General features: G+C 35.3%; 27 non-coding genes across 27 annotated transcripts; 13 read left to right on the forward strand and 14 right to left on the reverse strand.

Annotated features, from left to right (window-relative positions):
* The first annotated feature begins 770 nt into the window (after positions 1-770).
* Positions 771-861, forward strand: Trnam-cau (transfer RNA methionine (anticodon CAU)). Its single transcript is given in 2 exon segments — positions 771-807; positions 826-861. It is a non-coding gene; the product is annotated as a tRNA-Met (tRNA).
* A 306-nt stretch (positions 862-1167) lies between these two features.
* Trnal-aag (transfer RNA leucine (anticodon AAG)) lies at positions 1168-1249 on the reverse strand. Its single transcript has one exon. It is a non-coding gene; the product is annotated as a tRNA-Leu (tRNA).
* An 804-nt stretch (positions 1250-2053) lies between these two features.
* Trnam-cau (transfer RNA methionine (anticodon CAU)) lies at positions 2054-2144 on the forward strand. The gene is given in 2 exon segments: positions 2054-2090; positions 2109-2144. It is a non-coding gene; the product is annotated as a tRNA-Met (tRNA).
* A 306-nt stretch (positions 2145-2450) lies between these two features.
* Trnal-aag (transfer RNA leucine (anticodon AAG)) lies at positions 2451-2532 on the reverse strand. Its single transcript has one exon. It is a non-coding gene; the product is annotated as a tRNA-Leu (tRNA).
* An 803-nt stretch (positions 2533-3335) lies between these two features.
* On the forward strand, positions 3336-3426 carry Trnam-cau (transfer RNA methionine (anticodon CAU)). The gene is given in 2 exon segments: positions 3336-3372; positions 3391-3426. It is a non-coding gene; the product is annotated as a tRNA-Met (tRNA).
* Positions 3427-3732: 306 nt separating this feature from the next.
* On the reverse strand, positions 3733-3814 carry Trnal-aag (transfer RNA leucine (anticodon AAG)). Its single transcript has one exon. It is a non-coding gene; the product is annotated as a tRNA-Leu (tRNA).
* Positions 3815-4442: 628 nt separating this feature from the next.
* On the forward strand, positions 4443-4533 carry Trnam-cau (transfer RNA methionine (anticodon CAU)). The gene is given in 2 exon segments: positions 4443-4479; positions 4498-4533. It is a non-coding gene; the product is annotated as a tRNA-Met (tRNA).
* Positions 4534-4840: 307 nt separating this feature from the next.
* Positions 4841-4922, reverse strand: Trnal-aag (transfer RNA leucine (anticodon AAG)). The gene has a single exon. It is a non-coding gene; the product is annotated as a tRNA-Leu (tRNA).
* An 802-nt stretch (positions 4923-5724) lies between these two features.
* Positions 5725-5815, forward strand: Trnam-cau (transfer RNA methionine (anticodon CAU)). Its single transcript is given in 2 exon segments — positions 5725-5761; positions 5780-5815. It is a non-coding gene; the product is annotated as a tRNA-Met (tRNA).
* A 306-nt stretch (positions 5816-6121) lies between these two features.
* Positions 6122-6203, reverse strand: Trnal-aag (transfer RNA leucine (anticodon AAG)). The gene has a single exon. It is a non-coding gene; the product is annotated as a tRNA-Leu (tRNA).
* An 801-nt stretch (positions 6204-7004) lies between these two features.
* On the forward strand, positions 7005-7095 carry Trnam-cau (transfer RNA methionine (anticodon CAU)). The gene is given in 2 exon segments: positions 7005-7041; positions 7060-7095. It is a non-coding gene; the product is annotated as a tRNA-Met (tRNA).
* Positions 7096-7400: 305 nt separating this feature from the next.
* Trnal-aag (transfer RNA leucine (anticodon AAG)) lies at positions 7401-7482 on the reverse strand. The gene has a single exon. It is a non-coding gene; the product is annotated as a tRNA-Leu (tRNA).
* Positions 7483-8282: 800 nt separating this feature from the next.
* Trnam-cau (transfer RNA methionine (anticodon CAU)) lies at positions 8283-8373 on the forward strand. The gene is given in 2 exon segments: positions 8283-8319; positions 8338-8373. It is a non-coding gene; the product is annotated as a tRNA-Met (tRNA).
* A 305-nt stretch (positions 8374-8678) lies between these two features.
* Positions 8679-8760, reverse strand: Trnal-aag (transfer RNA leucine (anticodon AAG)). Its single transcript has one exon. It is a non-coding gene; the product is annotated as a tRNA-Leu (tRNA).
* Positions 8761-9948: 1188 nt separating this feature from the next.
* Positions 9949-10030, reverse strand: Trnal-aag (transfer RNA leucine (anticodon AAG)). Its single transcript has one exon. It is a non-coding gene; the product is annotated as a tRNA-Leu (tRNA).
* Positions 10031-10830: 800 nt separating this feature from the next.
* Positions 10831-10921, forward strand: Trnam-cau (transfer RNA methionine (anticodon CAU)). Its single transcript is given in 2 exon segments — positions 10831-10867; positions 10886-10921. It is a non-coding gene; the product is annotated as a tRNA-Met (tRNA).
* Positions 10922-11226: 305 nt separating this feature from the next.
* Positions 11227-11308, reverse strand: Trnal-aag (transfer RNA leucine (anticodon AAG)). The gene has a single exon. It is a non-coding gene; the product is annotated as a tRNA-Leu (tRNA).
* Positions 11309-12109: 801 nt separating this feature from the next.
* Trnam-cau (transfer RNA methionine (anticodon CAU)) lies at positions 12110-12200 on the forward strand. The gene is given in 2 exon segments: positions 12110-12146; positions 12165-12200. It is a non-coding gene; the product is annotated as a tRNA-Met (tRNA).
* A 305-nt stretch (positions 12201-12505) lies between these two features.
* Trnal-aag (transfer RNA leucine (anticodon AAG)) lies at positions 12506-12587 on the reverse strand. Its single transcript has one exon. It is a non-coding gene; the product is annotated as a tRNA-Leu (tRNA).
* An 801-nt stretch (positions 12588-13388) lies between these two features.
* Positions 13389-13479, forward strand: Trnam-cau (transfer RNA methionine (anticodon CAU)). Its single transcript is given in 2 exon segments — positions 13389-13425; positions 13444-13479. It is a non-coding gene; the product is annotated as a tRNA-Met (tRNA).
* Positions 13480-13784: 305 nt separating this feature from the next.
* Positions 13785-13866, reverse strand: Trnal-aag (transfer RNA leucine (anticodon AAG)). The gene has a single exon. It is a non-coding gene; the product is annotated as a tRNA-Leu (tRNA).
* Positions 13867-14668: 802 nt separating this feature from the next.
* Positions 14669-14759, forward strand: Trnam-cau (transfer RNA methionine (anticodon CAU)). Its single transcript is given in 2 exon segments — positions 14669-14705; positions 14724-14759. It is a non-coding gene; the product is annotated as a tRNA-Met (tRNA).
* A 305-nt stretch (positions 14760-15064) lies between these two features.
* Positions 15065-15146, reverse strand: Trnal-aag (transfer RNA leucine (anticodon AAG)). The gene has a single exon. It is a non-coding gene; the product is annotated as a tRNA-Leu (tRNA).
* An 803-nt stretch (positions 15147-15949) lies between these two features.
* Positions 15950-16040, forward strand: Trnam-cau (transfer RNA methionine (anticodon CAU)). Its single transcript is given in 2 exon segments — positions 15950-15986; positions 16005-16040. It is a non-coding gene; the product is annotated as a tRNA-Met (tRNA).
* Positions 16041-16345: 305 nt separating this feature from the next.
* On the reverse strand, positions 16346-16427 carry Trnal-aag (transfer RNA leucine (anticodon AAG)). The gene has a single exon. It is a non-coding gene; the product is annotated as a tRNA-Leu (tRNA).
* Positions 16428-17228: 801 nt separating this feature from the next.
* Positions 17229-17319, forward strand: Trnam-cau (transfer RNA methionine (anticodon CAU)). The gene is given in 2 exon segments: positions 17229-17265; positions 17284-17319. It is a non-coding gene; the product is annotated as a tRNA-Met (tRNA).
* Positions 17320-17624: 305 nt separating this feature from the next.
* Positions 17625-17706, reverse strand: Trnal-aag (transfer RNA leucine (anticodon AAG)). Its single transcript has one exon. It is a non-coding gene; the product is annotated as a tRNA-Leu (tRNA).
* Positions 17707-18471: the final 765 nt, after the last annotated feature.

Here is an 18471-nt window from a genome sequence, read left to right on the forward strand (position 1 = left end):
CATTCGTTTACAACATTTACAACTGGTAAAAATATGTCTTATAGGCATACATTACGAAATATTACGTAGTAGAAATATGTTTCTTTTTGGTTTTCCAAAATCAAACTAAAATTCCTTCTTAATACTCAATGCATGCAATCATATTATATATTTCACTTCTTTCTCTAAACAGAGTTATCCATTTTTTGGTCAGTTCCCTTTTTCTGGAATGTCTATATATGGTAACATGCATATTTTTAGCTGAGCATTTGATACTCACAAGTAACATCATACCGGAGAGGCGTTTTTCACCATTTCACATTGGACGGAACCATGCAATCTATATTGTACATTGTGGAGGGCGCGATCGACGCAACTAGTCATGAGTAGAAACTGTATATATAACGCTTGAACGCTAGCTCGCTATTCGCTCATCGAAACCTGAAAAATGCATGTGCAAAACGGGCAAATTGGATAGCAAACTTTTTCTCGTTAGCAACAAATTGCCTCTGCAGAATATTATTCTGACGAGTTACTATCAGCACTATACTCAATTCCCCTTTGGAGAAAAGAATATGAAAAAAAAAAAAAAACCTCAAACAATTAAAAGTATTTCATATAGTAAAGAGCTATAAAAATGAACAACCAACACAGCTCATGATGTTTTGAAATGTGTTTCCTTTAAGATAAACATGTTTCTTTCTGCCCTACACTCACCTTGACAAGTAACTACAATGTTAATGGTAATGTTATGAAGTATTTACACCTTAAATTGGAGGTTTAGAATCATGGCCTCGGTAGCGCAGTAGGTAGCGCGTCAGTCTCATAATCACAAATGACAGAGCGATCTGAAGGTCGTGAGTTCGATCCTCACCCGGGGCATAGTTTTTTTTTCTACCCGTTTCTCTTGTTTTCAAAGCATTTCTAATAGTTCTAAAAACTTGTGTTATACATTTGTACCTGTAATATGCTATTTTCCGCAATGTTTGTCATGCATTTTAAACTGCATTGAGATAGCGCTTAGCATCTGCAATATATGTGATCATGGATTAAACAGAATAATTCTTTTCTATTAAGTATTACAACAATTTTAATATCTTCTGTGTATTAACTTTTTATCCATTTCATGTTTTGTCAATCAATGCAAAAATCGATGAATTAATTTTCTTGCTTACTAAAAAAATCACTTGGCAGCGGTGGGATTCGAACCCACGCCTCCGAGGAGACTGGTGCCTTAAACCAGCGCCTTAGACCGCTCGGCCACGCTACCGACGCTTTATATTTGAGCTAAATCAAGATATCATTCGTTTACAACATTTACAACTGGTAAAAATATGTCTTATAGGCATACATTACGAAATATTACGTAGTAGAAATATGTTTCTTTTTGGTTTTCCAAAATCAAACTAAAATTCCTTCTTAATACTCAATGCATGCAATCATATTATATATTTCACTTCTTTCTCTAAACAGAGTTATCCATTTTTTGGTCAGTTCCCTTTTTCTGGAATGTCTATATATGGTAACATGCATATTTTTAGCTGAGCATTTGATACTCACAAGTAACATCATACCGGAGAGGCGTTTTTCACCATTTCACATTGGACGGAACCATGCAATCTATATTGTACATTGTGGAGGGCGCGATCGACGCAACTAGTCATGAGTAGAAACTGTATATTTAACGCTTGAACGCTAGCTCGCTATTCGCTCATCGAAACCTGAAAAATGCATGTGCAAAACGGGCAAATTGGATAGCAAACTTTTTCTCGTTAGCAACAAATTGCCTCTGCAGAATATTATTCTGACGAGTTACTATCAGCACTATACTCAATTCCCCTTTGGAGAAAAGAATATGAAAAAAAAAAAAAAAAAACCTCAAACAATTAAAAGTATTTCATATAGTAAAGAGCTATAAAAATGAACAACCAACACAGCTCATGATGTTTTGAAATGTGTTTCCTTTAAGATAAACATGTTTCTTTCTGCCCTACACTCACCTTGACAAGTAACTACAATGTTAATGGTAATGTTATGAAGTATTTACACCTTAAATTGGAGGTTTAGAATCATGGCCTCGGTAGCGCAGTAGGTAGCGCGTCAGTCTCATAATCACAAATGACAGAGCGATCTGAAGGTCGTGAGTTCGATCCTCACCCGGGGCATAGTTTTTTTTTCTACCCGTTTCTCTTGTTTTCAAAGCATTTCTAATAGTTCTAAAAACTTGTGTTATACATTTGTACCTGTAATATGCTATTTTCCACAATGTTTGTCATGCATTTTAAACTGCATTGAGATAGCGCTTAGCATCTGCAATATATGTGATCATGGATTAAACAGAATAATTCTTTTCTATTAAGTATTACAACAATTTTAATATCTTCTGTGTATTAACTTTTTATCCATTTCATATTTTGTCAATCAATGCAAAAATCGATGAATTAATTTTCTTGCTTACTAAAAAAATCACTTGGCAGCGGTGGGATTCGAACCCACGCCTCCGAGGAGACTGGTGCCTTAAACCAGCGCCTTAGACCGCTCGGCCACGCTACCGACGCTTTATATTTGAGCTAAATCAAGATATCATTCGTTTACAACATTTACAACTGGTAAAAATATGTCTTATAGGCATACATTACGAAATATTACGTAGTAGAAATATGTTTCTTTTTGGTTTTCCAAAATCAAACTAAAATTCCTTCTTAATACTCAATGCATGCAATCATATTATATATTTCACTTCTTTCTCTAAACAGAGTTATCCATTTTTTGGTCAGTTCCCTTTTTCTGGAATGTCTATATATGGTAACATGCATATTTTTAGCTGAGCATTTGATACTCACAAGTAACATCATACCGGAGAGGCGTTTTTCACCATTTCACATTGGACGGAACCATGCAATCTATATTGTACATTGTGGAGGGCGCGATCGACGCAACTAGTCATGAGTAGAAACTGTATATATAACGCTTGAACGCTAGCTCGCTATTCGCTCATCGAAACCTGAAAAATGCATGTGCAAAACGGGCAAATTGGATAGCAAACTTTTTCTCGTTAGCAACAAATTGCCTCTGCAGAATATTATTCTGACGAGTTACTATCAGCACTATACTCAATTCCCCTTTGGAGAAAAGAATATGAAAAAAAAAAAAAAAAACCTCAAACAATTAAAAGTATTTCATATAGTAAAGAGCTATAAAAATGAACAACCAACACAGCTCATGATGTTTTGAAATGTGTTTCCTTTAAGATAAACATGTTTCTTTCTGCCCTACACTCACCTTGACAAGTAACTACAATGTTAATGGTAATGTTATGAAGTATTTACACCTTAAATTGGAGGTTTAGAATCATGGCCTCGGTAGCGCAGTAGGTAGCGCGTCAGTCTCATAATCACAAATGACAGAGCGATCTGAAGGTCGTGAGTTCGATCCTCACCCGGGGCATAGTTTTTTTTTCTACCCGTTTCTCTTGTTTTCAAAGCATTTCTAATAGTTCTAAAAACTTGTGTTATACATTTGTACCTGTAATATGCTATTTTCCACAATGTTTGTCATGCATTTTAAACTGCATTGAGATAGCGCTTAGCATCTGCAATATATGTGATCATGGATTAAACAGAATAATTCTTTTCTATTAAGTATTACAACAATTTTAATATCTTCTGTGTATTAACTTTTTATCCATTTCATATTTTGTCAATCAATGCAAAAATCGATGAATTAATTTTCTTGCTTACTAAAAAAATCACTTGGCAGCGGTGGGATTCGAACCCACGCCTCCGAGGAGACTGGTGCCTTAAACCAGCGCCTTAGACCGCTCAGCCACGCTACCGACGCTTTATATTTGAGCTAAATCAAGATATCATTCGTTTACAACATTTACAACTGGTAAAAATATGTCTTATAGGCATACATTACGAAATATTACGTAGTAGAAATATGTTTCTTTTTGGTTTTCCAAAATCAAACTAAAATTCCTTCTTAATACTCAATGCATGCAATCATATTATATATTTCACTTCTTTCTCTAAACAGAGTTATCCATTTTTTGGTCAGTTCCCTTTTTCTGGAATGTCTATATATGGTAACATGCATATTTTTAGCTGAGCATTTGATACTCACAAGTAACATCATACCGGAGAGGCGTTTTTCACCATTTCACATTGGACGGAACCATGCAATCTATATTGTACATTGTGGAGGGCGCGATCGACGCAACTAGTCATGAGTAGAAACTGTATATATAACGCTTGAACGCTAGCTCGCTATTCGCTCATCGAAACCTGAAAAATGCATGTGCAAAACGGGCAAATTGGATAGCAAACTTTTTCTCGTTAGCAACAAATTGCCTCTGCAGAATATTATTCTGACGAGTTACTATCAGCACTATACTCAATTCCCCTTTGGAGAAAAGAATATGAAAAAAAAAAAAAAAACCTCAAACAATTAAAAGTATCATGGCCTCGGTAGCGCAGTAGGTAGCGCGTCAGTCTCATAATCACAAATGACAGAGCGATCTGAAGGTCGTGAGTTCGATCCTCACCCGGGGCATAGTTTTTTTTTTCTACCCGTTTCTCTTGTTTTCAAAGCATTTCTAATAGTTCTAAAAACTTGTGTTATACATTTGTACCTGTAATATGCTATTTTCCGCAATGTTTGTCATGCATTTTAAACTGCATTGAGATAGCGCTTAGCATCTGCAATATATGTGATCATGGATTAAACAGAATAATTCTTTTCTATTAAGTATTACAACAATTTTAATATCTTCTGTGTATTAACTTTTTATCCATTTCATGTTTTGTCAATCAATGCAAAAATCGATGAATTAATTTTCTTGCTTACTAAAAAAATCACTTGGCAGCGGTGGGATTCGAACCCACGCCTCCGAGGAGACTGGTGCCTTAAACCAGCGCCTTAGACCGCTCGGCCACGCTACCGACGCTTTATATTTGAGCTAAATCAAGATATCATTCGTTTACAACATTTACAACTGGTAAAAATATGTCTTATAGGCATACATTACGAAATATTACGTAGTAGAAATATGTTTCTTTTTGGTTTTCCAAAATCAAACTAAAATTCCTTCTTAATACTCAATGCATGCAATCATATTATATATTTCACTTCTTTCTCTAAACAGAGTTATCCATTTTTTGGTCAGTTCCCTTTTTCTGGAATGTCTATATATGGTAACATGCATATTTTTAGCTGAGCATTTGATACTCACAAGTAACATCATACCGGAGAGGCGTTTTTCACCATTTCACATTGGACGGAACCATGCAATCTATATTGTACATTGTGGAGGGCGCGATCGACGCAACTAGTCATGAGTAGAAACTGTATATATAACGCTTGAACGCTAGCTCGCTATTCGCTCATCGAAACCTGAAAAATGCATGTGCAAAACGGGCAAATTGGATAGCAAACTTTTTCTCGTTAGCAACAAATTGCCTCTGCAGAATATTATTCTGACGAGTTACTATCAGCACTATACTCAATTCCCCTTTGGAGAAAAGAATATGAAAAAAAAAAAAAAAACCTCAAACAATTAAAAGTATTTCATATAGTAAAGAGCTATAAAAATGAACAACCAACACAGCTCATGATGTTTTGAAATGTGTTTCCTTTAAGATAAACATGTTTCTTTCTGCCCTACACTCACCTTGACAAGTAACTACAATGTTAATGGTAATGTTATGAAGTATTTACACCTTAAATTGGAGGTTTAGAATCATGGCCTCGGTAGCGCAGTAGGTAGCGCGTCAGTCTCATAATCACAAATGACAGAGCGATCTGAAGGTCGTGAGTTCGATCCTCACCCGGGGCATAGTTTTTTTTTCTACCCGTTTCTCTTGTTTTCAAAGCATTTCTAATAGTTCTAAAAACTTGTGTTATACATTTGTACCTGTAATATGCTATTTTCCACAATGTTTGTCATGCATTTTAAACTGCATTGAGATAGCGCTTAGCATCTGCAATATATGTGATCATGGATTAAACAGAATAATTCTTTTCTATTAAGTATTACAACAATTTTAATATCTTCTGTGTATTAACTTTTTATCCATTTCATATTTTGTCAATCAATGCAAAAATCGATGAATTAATTTTCTTGCTTACTAAAAAAATCACTTGGCAGCGGTGGGATTCGAACCCACGCCTCCGAGGAGACTGGTGCCTTAAACCAGCGCCTTAGACCGCTCGGCCACGCTACCGACGCTTTATATTTGAGCTAAATCAAGATATCATTCGTTTACAACATTTACAACTGGTAAAAATATGTCTTATAGGCATACATTACGAAATATTACGTAGTAGAAATATGTTTCTTTTTGGTTTTCCAAAATCAAACTAAAATTCCTTCTTAATACTCAATGCATGCAATCATATTATATATTTCACTTCTTTCTCTAAACAGAGTTATCCATTTTTTGGTCAGTTCCCTTTTTCTGGAATGTCTATATATGGTAACATGCATATTTTTAGCTGAGCATTTGATACTCACAAGTAACATCATACCGGAGAGGCGTTTTTCACCATTTCACATTGGACGGAACCATGCAATCTATATTGTACATTGTGGAGGGCGCGATCGACGCAACTAGTCATGAGTAGAAACTGTATATATAACGCTTGAACGCTAGCTCGCTATTCGCTCATCGAAACCTGAAAAATGCATGTGCAAAACGGGCAAATTGGATAGCAAACTTTTTCTCGTTAGCAACAAATTGCCTCTGCAGAATATTATTCTGACGAGTTACTATCAGCACTATACTCAATTCCCCTTTGGAGAAAAGAATATGAAAAAAAAAAAAAAACCTCAAACAATTAAAAGTATTTCATATAGTAAAGAGCTATAAAAATGAACAACCAACACAGCTCATGATGTTTTGAAATGTGTTTCCTTTAAGATAAACATGTTTCTTTCTGCCCTACACTCACCTTGACAAGTAACTACAATGTTAATGGTAATGTTATGAAGTATTTACACCTTAAATTGGAGGTTTAGAATCATGGCCTCGGTAGCGCAGTAGGTAGCGCGTCAGTCTCATAATCACAAATGACAGAGCGATCTGAAGGTCGTGAGTTCGATCCTCACCCGGGGCATAGTTTTTTTTCTACCCGTTTCTCTTGTTTTCAAAGCATTTCTAATAGTTCTAAAAACTTGTGTTATACATTTGTACCTGTAATATGCTATTTTCCGCAATGTTTGTCATGCATTTTAAACTGCATTGAGATAGCGCTTAGCATCTGCAATATATGTGATCATGGATTAAACAGAATAATTCTTTTCTATTAAGTATTACAACAATTTTAATATCTTCTGTGTATTAACTTTTTATCCATTTCATATTTTGTCAATCAATGCAAAAATCGATGAATTAATTTTCTTGCTTACTAAAAAAATCACTTGGCAGCGGTGGGATTCGAACCCACGCCTCCGAGGAGACTGGTGCCTTAAACCAGCGCCTTAGACCGCTCGGCCACGCTACCGACGCTTTATATTTGAGCTAAATCAAGATATCATTCGTTTACAACATTTACAACTGGTAAAAATATGTCTTATAGGCATACATTACGAAATATTACGTAGTAGAAATATGTTTCTTTTTGGTTTTCCAAAATCAAACTAAAATTCCTTCTTAATACTCAATGCATGCAATCATATTATATATTTCACTTCTTTCTCTAAACAGAGTTATCCATTTTTTGGTCAGTTCCCTTTTTCTGGAATGTCTATATATGGTAACATGCATATTTTTAGCTGAGCATTTGATACTCACAAGTAACATCATACCGGAGAGGCGTTTTTCACCATTTCACATTGGACGGAACCATGCAATCTATATTGTACATTGTGGAGGGCGCGATCGACGCAACTAGTCATGAGTAGAAACTGTATATATAACGCTTGAACGCTAGCTCGCTATTCGCTCATCGAAACCTGAAAAATGCATGTGCAAAACGGGCAAATTGGATAGCAAACTTTTTCTCGTTAGCAACAAATTGCCTCTGCAGAATATTATTCTGACGAGTTACTATCAGCACTATACTCAATTCCCCTTTGGAGAAAAGAATATGAAAAAAAAAAAAAACCTCAAACAATTAAAAGTATTTCATATAGTAAAGAGCTATAAAAATGAACAACCAACACAGCTCATGATGTTTTGAAATGTGTTTCCTTTAAGATAAACATGTTTCTTTCTGCCCTACACTCACCTTGACAAGTAACTACAATGTTAATGGTAATGTTATGAAGTATTTACACCTTAAATTGGAGGTTTAGAATCATGGCCTCGGTAGCGCAGTAGGTAGCGCGTCAGTCTCATAATCACAAATGACAGAGCGATCTGAAGGTCGTGAGTTCGATCCTCACCCGGGGCATAGTTTTTTTTCTACCCGTTTCTCTTGTTTTCAAAGCATTTCTAATAGTTCTAAAAACTTGTGTTATACATTTGTACCTGTAATATGCTATTTTCCGCAATGTTTGTCATGCATTTTAAACTGCATTGAGATAGCGCTTAGCATCTGCAATATATGTGATCATGGATTAAACAGAATAATTCTTTTCTATTAAGTATTACAACAATTTTAATATCTTCTGTGTATTAACTTTTTATCCATTTCATATTTTGTCAATCAATGCAAAAATCGATGAATTAATTTTCTTGCTTACTAAAAAAATCACTTGGCAGCGGTGGGATTCGAACCCACGCCTCCGAGGAGACTGGTGCCTTAAACCAGCGCCTTAGACCGCTCGGCCACGCTACCGACGCTTTATATTTGAGCTAAATCAAGATATCATTCGTTTACAACATTTACAACTGGTAAAAATATGTCTTATAGGCATACATTACGAAATATTACGTAGTAGAAATATGTTTCTTTTTGGTTTTCCAAAATCAAACTAAAATTCCTTCTTAATACTCAATGCATGCAATCATATTATATATTTCACTTCTTTCTCTAAACAGAGTTATCCATTTTTTGGTCAGTTCCCTTTTTCTGGAATGTCTATATATGGTAACATGCATATTTTTAGCTGAGCATTTGATACTCACAAGTAACATCATACCGGAGAGGCGTTTTTCACCATTTCACATTGGACGGAACCATGCAATCTATATTGTACATTGTGGAGGGCGCGATCGACGCAACTAGTCATGAGTAGAAACTGTATATATAACGCTTGAACGCTAGCTCGCTATTCGCTCATCGAAACCTGAAAAATGCATGTGCAAAACGGGCAAATTGGATAGCAAACTTTTTCTCGTTAGCAACAAATTGCCTCTGCAGAATATTATTCTGACGAGTTACTATCAGCACTATACTCAATTCCCCTTTGGAGAAAAGAATATGAAAAAAAAAAAAAACCTCAAACAATTAAAAGTATTTCATATAGTAAAGAGCTATAAAAATGAACAACCAACACAGCTCATGATGTTTTGAAATGTGTTTCCTTTAAGATAAACATGTTTCTTTCTGCCCTACACTCACCTTGACAAGTAACTACAATGTTAATGGTAATGTTATGAAGTATTTACACCTTAAATTGGAGGTTTAGAATCATGGCCTCGGTAGCGCAGTAGGTAGCGCGTCAGTCTCATAATCACAAATGACAGAGCGATCTGAAGGTCGATCCTCACCCGGGGCATAGTTTTTTTTCTACCCGTTTCTCTTGTTTTCAAAGCATTTCTAATAGTTCTAAAAACTTGTGTTATACATTTGTACCTGTAATATGCTATTTTCCGCAATGTTTGTCATGCATTTTAAACTGCATTGAGATAGCGCTTAGCATCTGCAATATATGTGATCATGGATTAAACAGAATAATTCTTTTCTATTAAGTATTACAACAATTTTAATATCTTCTGTGTATTAACTTTTTATCCATTTCATATTTTGTCAATCAATGCAAAAATCGATGAATTAATTTTCTTGCTTACTAAAAAAATCACTTGGCAGCGGTGGGATTCGAACCCACGCCTCCGAGGAGACTGGTGCCTTAAACCAGCGCCTTAGACCGCTCGGCCACGCTACCGACGCTTTATATTTGAGCTAAATCAAGATATCATTCGTTTACAACATTTACAACTGGTAAAAATATGTCTTATAGGCATACATTACGAAATATTACGTAGTAGAAATATGTTTCTTTTTGGTTTTCCAAAATCAAACTAAAATTCCTTCTTAATACTCAATGCATGCAATCATATTATATATTTCACTTCTTTCTCTAAACAGAGTTATCCATTTTTTGGTCAGTTCCCTTTTTCTGGAATGTCTATATATGGTAACATGCATATTTTTAGCTGAGCATTTGATACTCACAAGTAACATCATACCGGAGAGGCGTTTTTCACCATTTCACATTGGACGGAACCATGCAATCTATATTGTACATTGTGGAGGGCGCGATCGACGCAACTAGTCATGAGTAGAAACTGTATATATAACGCTTGAACGCTAGCTCGCTATTCGCTCATCGAAACCTGAAAAATGCATGTGCAAAACGGGCAAATTGGATAGCAAACTTTTTCTCGTTAGCAACAAATTGCCTCTGCAGAATATTATTCTGACGAGTTACTATCAGCACTATACTCAATTCCCCTTTGGAGAAAAGAATATGAAAAAAAAAAAAAACCTCAAACAATTAAAAGTATTTCATATAGTAAAGAGCTATAAAAATGAACAACCAACACAGCTCATGATGTTTTGAAATGTGTTTCCTTTAAGATAAACATGTTTCTTTCTGCCCTACACTCACCTTGACAAGTAACTACAATGTTAATGGTAATGTTATGAAGTATTTACACCTTAAATTGGAGGTTTAGAATCATGGCCTCGGTAGCGCAGTAGGTAGCGCGTCAGTCTCATAATCACAAATGACAGAGCGATCTGAAGGTCGTGAGTTCGATCCTCACCCGGGGCATAGTTTTTTTTCTACCCGTTTCTCTTGTTTTCAAAGCATTTCTAATAGTTCTAAAAACTTGTGTTATACATTTGTACCTGTAATATGCTATTTTCCGCAATGTTTGTCATGCATTTTAAACTGCATTGAGATAGCGCTTAGCATCTGCAATATATGTGATCATGGATTAAACAGAATAATTCTTTTCTATTAAGTATTACAACAATTTTAATATCTTCTGTGTATTAACTTTTTATCCATTTCATATTTTGTCAATCAATGCAAAAATCGATGAATTAATTTTCTTGCTTACTAAAAAAATCACTTGGCAGCGGTGGGATTCGAACCCACGCCTCCGAGGAGACTGGTGCCTTAAACCAGCGCCTTAGACCGCTCGGCCACGCTACCGACGCTTTATATTTGAGCTAAATCAAGATATCATTCGTTTACAACATTTACAACTGGTAAAAATATGTCTTATAGGCATACATTACGAAATATTACGTAGTAGAAATATGTTTCTTTTTGGTTTTCCAAAATCAAACTAAAATTCCTTCTTAATACTCAATGCATGCAATCATATTATATATTTCACTTCTTTCTCTAAACAGAGTTATCCATTTTTTGGTCAGTTCCCTTTTTCTGGAATGTCTATATATGGTAACATGCATATTTTTAGCTGAGCATTTGATACTCACAAGTAACATCATACCGGAGAGGCGTTTTTCACCATTTCACATTGGACGGAACCATGCAATCTATATTGTACATTGTGGAGGGCGCGATCGACGCAACTAGTCATGAGTAGAAACTGTATATATAACGCTTGAACGCTAGCTCGCTATTCGCTCATCGAAACCTGAAAAATGCATGTGCAAAACGGGCAAATTGGATAGCAAACTTTTTCTCGTTAGCAACAAATTGCCTCTGCAGAATATTATTCTGACGAGTTACTATCAGCACTATACTCAATTCCCCTTTGGAGAAAAGAATATGAAAAAAAAAAAAAAACCTCAAACAATTAAAAGTATTTCATATAGTAAAGAGCTATAAAAATGAACAACCAACACAGCTCATGATGTTTTGAAATGTGTTTCCTTTAAGATAAACATGTTTCTTTCTGCCCTACACTCACCTTGACAAGTAACTACAATGTTAATGGTAATGTTATGAAGTATTTACACCTTAAATTGGAGGTTTAGAATCATGGCCTCGGTAGCGCAGTAGGTAGCGCGTCAGTCTCATAATCACAAATGACAGAGCGATCTGAAGGTCGTGAGTTCGATCCTCACCCGGGGCATAGTTTTTTTTCTACCCGTTTCTCTTGTTTTCAAAGCATTTCTAATAGTTCTAAAAACTTGTGTTATACATTTGTACCTGTAATATGCTATTTTCCGCAATGTTTGTCATGCATTTTAAACTGCATTGAGATAGCGCTTAGCATCTGCAATATATGTGATCATGGATTAAACAGAATAATTCTTTTCTATTAAGTATTACAACAATTTTAATATCTTCTGTGTATTAACTTTTTATCCATTTCATATTTTGTCAATCAATGCAAAAATCGATGAATTAATTTTCTTGCTTACTAAAAAAATCACTTGGCAGCGGTGGGATTCGAACCCACGCCTCCGAGGAGACTGGTGCCTTAAACCAGCGCCTTAGACCGCTCGGCCACGCTACCGACGCTTTATATTTGAGCTAAATCAAGATATCATTCGTTTACAACATTTACAACTGGTAAAAATATGTCTTATAGGCATACATTACGAAATATTACGTAGTAGAAATATGTTTCTTTTTGGTTTTCCAAAATCAAACTAAAATTCCTTCTTAATACTCAATGCATGCAATCATATTATATATTTCACTTCTTTCTCTAAACAGAGTTATCCATTTTTTGGTCAGTTCCCTTTTTCTGGAATGTCTATATATGGTAACATGCATATTTTTAGCTGAGCATTTGATACTCACAAGTAACATCATACCGGAGAGGCGTTTTTCACCATTTCACATTGGACGGAACCATGCAATCTATATTGTACATTGTGGAGGGCGCGATCGACGCAACTAGTCATGAGTAGAAACTGTATATATAACGCTTGAACGCTAGCTCGCTATTCGCTCATCGAAACCTGAAAAATGCATGTGCAAAACGGGCAAATTGGATAGCAAACTTTTTCTCGTTAGCAACAAATTGCCTCTGCAGAATATTATTCTGACGAGTTACTATCAGCACTATACTCAATTCCCCTTTGGAGAAAAGAATATGAAAAAAAAAAAAAAACCTCAAACAATTAAAAGTATTTCATATAGTAAAGAGCTATAAAAATGAACAACCAACACAGCTCATGATGTTTTGAAATGTGTTTCCTTTAAGATAAACATGTTTCTTTCTGCCCTACACTCACCTTGACAAGTAACTACAATGTTAATGGTAATGTTATGAAGTATTTACACCTTAAATTGGAGGTTTAGAATCATGGCCTCGGTAGCGCAGTAGGTAGCGCGTCAGTCTCATAATCACAAATGACAGAGCGATCTGAAGGTCGTGAGTTCGATCCTCACCCGGGGCATAGTTTTTTTTCTACCCGTTTCTCTTGTTTTCAAAGCATTTCTAATAGTTCTAAAAACTTGTGTTATACATTTGTACCTGTAATATGCTATTTTCCGCAATGTTTGTCATGCATTTTAAACTGCATTGAGATAGCGCTTAGCATCTGCAATATATGTGATCATGGATTAAACAGAATAATTCTTTTCTATTAAGTATTACAACAATTTTAATATCTTCTGTGTATTAACTTTTTATCCATTTCATATTTTGTCAATCAATGCAAAAATCGATGAATTAATTTTCTTGCTTACTAAAAAAATCACTTGGCAGCGGTGGGATTCGAACCCACGCCTCCGAGGAGACTGGTGCCTTAAACCAGCGCCTTAGACCGCTCGGCCACGCTACCGACGCTTTATATTTGAGCTAAATCAAGATATCATTCGTTTACAACATTTACAACTGGTAAAAATATGTCTTATAGGCATACATTACGAAATATTACGTAGTAGAAATATGTTTCTTTTTGGTTTTCCAAAATCAAACTAAAATTCCTTCTTAATACTCAATGCATGCAATCATATTATATATTTCACTTCTTTCTCTAAACAGAGTTATCCATTTTTTGGTCAGTTCCCTTTTTCTGGAATGTCTATATATGGTAACATGCATATTTTTAGCTGAGCATTTGATACTCACAAGTAACATCATACCGGAGAGGCGTTTTTCACCATTTCACATTGGACGGAACCATGCAATCTATATTGTACATTGTGGAGGGCGCGATCGACGCAACTAGTCATGAGTAGAAACTGTATATATAACGCTTGAACGCTAGCTCGCTATTCGCTCATCGAAACCTGAAAAATGCATGTGCAAAACGGGCAAATTGGATAGCAAACTTTTTCTCGTTAGCAACAAATTGCCTCTGCAGAATATTATTCTGACGAGTTACTATCAGCACTATACTCAATTCCCCTTTGGAGAAAAGAATATGAAAAAAAAAAAAAAAACCTCAAACAATTAAAAGTATTTCATATAGTAAAGAGCTATAAAAATGAACAACCAACACAGCTCATGATGTTTTGAAATGTGTTTCCTTTAAGATAAACATGTTTCTTTCTGCCCTACACTCACCTTGACAAGTAACTACAATGTTAATGGTAATGTTATGAAGTATTTACACCTTAAATTGGAGGTTTAGAATCATGGCCTCGGTAGCGCAGTAGGTAGCGCGTCAGTCTCATAATCACAAATGACAGAGCGATCTGAAGGTCGTGAGTTCGATCCTCACCCGGGGCATAGTTTTTTTTCTACCCGTTTCTCTTGTTTTCAAAGCATTTCTAATAGTTCTAAAAACTTGTGTTATACATTTGTACCTGTAATATGCTATTTTCCGCAATGTTTGTCATGCATTTTAAACTGCATTGAGATAGCGCTTAGCATCTGCAATATATGTGATCATGGATTAAACAGAATAATTCTTTTCTATTAAGTATTACAACAATTTTAATATCTTCTGTGTATTAACTTTTTATCCATTTCATATTTTGTCAATCAATGCAAAAATCGATGAATTAATTTTCTTGCTTACTAAAAAAATCACTTGGCAGCGGTGGGATTCGAACCCACGCCTCCGAGGAGACTGGTGCCTTAAACCAGCGCCTTAGACCGCTCGGCCACGCTACCGACGCTTTATATTTGAGCTAAATCAAGATATCATTCGTTTACAACATTTACAACTGGTAAAAATATGTCTTATAGGCATACATTACGAAATATTACGTAGTAGAAATATGTTTCTTTTTGGTTTTCCAAAATCAAACTAAAATTCCTTCTTAATACTCAATGCATGCAATCATATTATATATTTCACTTCTTTCTCTAAACAGAGTTATCCATTTTTTGGTCAGTTCCCTTTTTCTGGAATGTCTATATATGGTAACATGCATATTTTTAGCTGAGCATTTGATACTCACAAGTAACATCATACCGGAGAGGCGTTTTTCACCATTTCACATTGGACGGAACCATGCAATCTATATTGTACATTGTGGAGGGCGCGATCGACGCAACTAGTCATGAGTAGAAACTGTATATATAACGCTTGAACGCTAGCTCGCTATTCGCTCATCGAAACCTGAAAAATGCATGTGCAAAACGGGCAAATTGGATAGCAAACTTTTTCTCGTTAGCAACAAATTGCCTCTGCAGAATATTATTCTGACGAGTTACTATCAGCACTATACTCAATTCCCCTTTGGAGAAAAGAATATGAAAAAAAAAAAAAAAAACCTCAAACAATTAAAAGTATTTCATATAGTAAAGAGCTATAAAAATGAACAACCAACACAGCTCATGATGTTTTGAAATGTGTTTCCTTTAAGATAAACATGTTTCTTTCTGCCCTACACTCACCTTGACAAGTAACTACAATGTTAATGGTAATGTTATGAAGTATTTACACCTTAAATTGGAGGTTTAGAATCATGGCCTCGGTAGCGCAGTAGGTAGCGCGTCAGTCTCATAATCACAAATGACAGAGCGATCTGAAGGTCGTGAGTTCGATCCTCACCCGGGGCATAGTTTTTTTTCTACCCGTTTCTCTTGTTTTCAAAGCATTTCTAATAGTTCTAAAAACTTGTGTTATACATTTGTACCTGTAATATGCTATTTTCCGCAATGTTTGTCATGCATTTTAAACTGCATTGAGATAGCGCTTAGCATCTGCAATATATGTGATCATGGATTAAACAGAATAATTCTTTTCTATTAAGTATTACAACAATTTTAATATCTTCTGTGTATTAACTTTTTATCCATTTCATATTTTGTCAATCAATGCAAAAATCGATGAATTAATTTTCTTGCTTACTAAAAAAATCACTTGGCAGCGGTGGGATTCGAACCCACGCCTCCGAGGAGACTGGTGCCTTAAACCAGCGCCTTAGACCGCTCGGCCACGCTACCGACGCTTTATATTTGAGCTAAATCAAGATATCATTCGTTTACAACATTTACAACTGGTAAAAATATGTCTTATAGGCATACATTACGAAATATTACGTAGTAGAAATATGTTTCTTTTTGGTTTTCCAAAATCAAACTAAAATTCCTTCTTAATACTCAATGCATGCAATCATATTATATATTTCACTTCTTTCTCTAAACAGAGTTATCCATTTTTTGGTCAGTTCCCTTTTTCTGGAATGTCTATATATGGTAACATGCATATTTTTAGCTGAGCATTTGATACTCACAAGTAACATCATACCGGAGAGGCGTTTTTCACCATTTCACATTGGACGGAACCATGCAATCTATATTGTACATTGTGGAGGGCGCGATCGACGCAACTAGTCATGAGTAGAAACTGTATATATAACGCTTGAACGCTAGCTCGCTATTCGCTCATCGAAACCTGAAAAATGCATGTGCAAAACGGGCAAATTGGATAGCAAACTTTTTCTCGTTAGCAACAAATTGCCTCTGCAGAATATTATTCTGACGAGTTACTATCAGCACTATACTCAATTCCCCTTTGGAGAAAAGAATATGAAAAAAAAAAAAAAACCTCAAACAATTAAAAGTATTTCATATAGTAAAGAGCTATAAAAATGAACAACCAACACAGCTCATGATGTTTTGAAATGTGTTTCCTTTAAGATAAACATGTTTCTTTCTGCCCTACACTCACCTTGACAAGTAACTACAATGTTAATGGTAATGTTATGAAGTATTTACACCTTAAATTGGAGGTTTAGAATCATGGCCTCGGTAGCGCAGTAGGTAGCGCGTCAGTCTCATAATCACAAATGACAGAGCGATCTGAAGGTCGTGAGTTCGATCCTCACCCGGGGCATAGTTTTTTTTCTACCCGTTTCTCTTGTTTTCAAAGCATTTCTAATAGTTCTAAAAACTTGTGTTATACATTTGTACCTGTAATATGCTATTTTCCGCAATGTTTGTCATGCATTTTAAACTGCATTGAGATAGCGCTTAGCATCTGCAATATATGTGATCATGGATTAAACAGAATAATTCTTTTCTATTAAGTATTACAACAATTTTAATATCTTCTGTGTATTAACTTTTTATCCATTTCATATTTTGTCAATCAATGCAAAAATCGATGAATTAATTTTCTTGCTTACTAAAAAAATCACTTGGCAGCGGTGGGATTCGAACCCACGCCTCCGAGGAGACTGGTGCCTTAAACCAGCGCCTTAGACCGCTCGGCCACGCTACCGACGCTTTATATTTGAGCTAAATCAAGATATCATTCGTTTACAACATTTACAACTGGTAAAAATATGTCTTATAGGCATACATTACGAAATATTACGTAGTAGAAATATGTTTCTTTTTGGTTTTCCAAAATCAAACTAAAATTCCTTCTTAATACTCAATGCATGCAATCATATTATATATTTCACTTCTTTCTCTAAACAGAGTTATCCATTTTTTGGTCAGTTCCCTTTTTCTGGAATGTCTATATATGGTAACATGCATATTTTTAGCTGAGCATTTGATACTCACAAGTAACATCATACCGGAGAGGCGTTTTTCACCATTTCACATTGGACGGAACCATGCAATCTATATTGTACATTGTGGAGGGCGCGATCGACGCAACTAGTCATGAGTAGAAACTGTATATATAACGCTTGAACGCTAGCTCGCTATTCGCTCATCGAAACCTGAAAAATGCATGTGCAAAACGGGCAAATTGGATAGCAAACTTTTTCTCGTTAGCAACAAATTGCCTCTGCAGAATATTATTCTGACGAGTTACTATCAGCACTATACTCAATTCCCCTTTGGAGAAAAGAATATGAAAAAAAAAAAAAACCTCAAACAATTAAAAGTATTTCATATAGTAAAGAGCTATAAAAATGAACAACCAACACAGCTCATGATGTTTTGAAATGTGTTTCCTTTAAGATAAACATGTTTCTTTCTGCCCTACACTCACCTTGACAAGTAACTACAATGTTAATGGTAATGTTATGAA

This window comes from Mytilus edulis, chromosome 2 (assembly GCF_963676685.1).
Source record: "Mytilus edulis chromosome 2, xbMytEdul2.2, whole genome shotgun sequence".
NCBI lineage: Eukaryota > Metazoa > Mollusca > Bivalvia > Mytilida > Mytilidae > Mytilus > Mytilus edulis.